Genomic DNA, 1,297 nt, shown 5'->3' with positions numbered 1-1,297 from the left:
TAACCTTTAAAATTTCTTGCCTTGAATTCTATTTTAACTTACTAATGCTATCTCTAATATAGTGCAAGCTTGCTTACTACGTTTGTACCCATCCTGTCTTTTCTAGTCTTTTTGTGTTATTTCATTTAGATGTATTTTTTATAAGCAGCAAAGTATTGGATTTTAATTTTTAACACAATCTGAGAATCTTTTTCTATTAACAGAGAAACTAAATTTAATAACTAAACTTACAGGGCTTAGTCTCACTATTGCCATGTTTCTGTGCCTCTGTTTTCATGTATGCATGCTATTTCTTTTCCGTTTTGTCACTTGCTCTGTGGACCCAGTTTTGTTTGCTTTTATTTTCTACTGTGATTTTAGAAGGTCGGCATTCCTCTGGTTCTGCTGGTGGGTTCCTCAGAGGTTTACACAAATACTTTTAAAATCTACATTTGTTTCATTGTATCCACGAAAAGTCAAACAATAGTCCTTGGAAGCTCTATGGAGAAGGAGGTACCAAACATTTTTTTCCCCCATCTCCTGGTAATACTTCCTTTCGTTGCTCTTTATTAATCTAATCTGGGTTAGTAAATCCAATCACTTGAAAATATACAGGTTTTTTTTTTCCCATAAAGTAATTGTTATTCCTACAAAACATTTGGATAGTATCCAATAGTTCAAAGGCCAGCAACAAGATCTGCCATCATTTTACACATTGAGAAAACCCCTGTTAATATTTTAGTATATTTCCTTTCAATTTTTTTTACCATATACATTTTATATGATTGAGACTATACTGTATGTATAATTTTTATATTCAGTGCTAGTCACTGTAATGCTCTTATAAGCAAATCAGTTGTTTTTGGTTATTGTAAAATCTTCACAATCGTTTTAATGACCTTACTGTATTCTATAAAGTAGATGAGCCATAAGTTATTACCCTACCCTTATTATTGTCCATTTAGGATATTTTCGATTTTTTATTGTTATAAATAATGTTGAAAGATTATCTTTGTGAGAAAGAGAAAAAAAATCACATTGTTTTTCTAATTTAGGATTATTTTCTTAGAATACATTCCCAAGATGAAATCAGTGGGTCAAAGGAATAATTTTTTTAAAAAGATTTTTTAAAATGTTTATTTATTTTTGAGAGAGAGAGAGACAGTGCAAGTGGGGTGGCAGAGAGAGAGGGAGACCCTGACGCAGGGCTAGAACCCACAAACTGAGATCATGACCTGAGCTGAAGTCAGACGCTTAACCAACTGAGCCACCCAGGAACCCCAAAAAGAATCTTGATGCATATAGCTAAATTGCTTCC

This window comes from Felis catus, chromosome C1 (genome assembly GCF_018350175.1).
Source record: "Felis catus isolate Fca126 chromosome C1, F.catus_Fca126_mat1.0, whole genome shotgun sequence".
NCBI lineage: Eukaryota > Metazoa > Chordata > Mammalia > Carnivora > Felidae > Felis > Felis catus.
The sequence above is the reverse complement of the archived record's forward strand: the minus strand, read 5'-3'. Positions refer to the sequence as shown.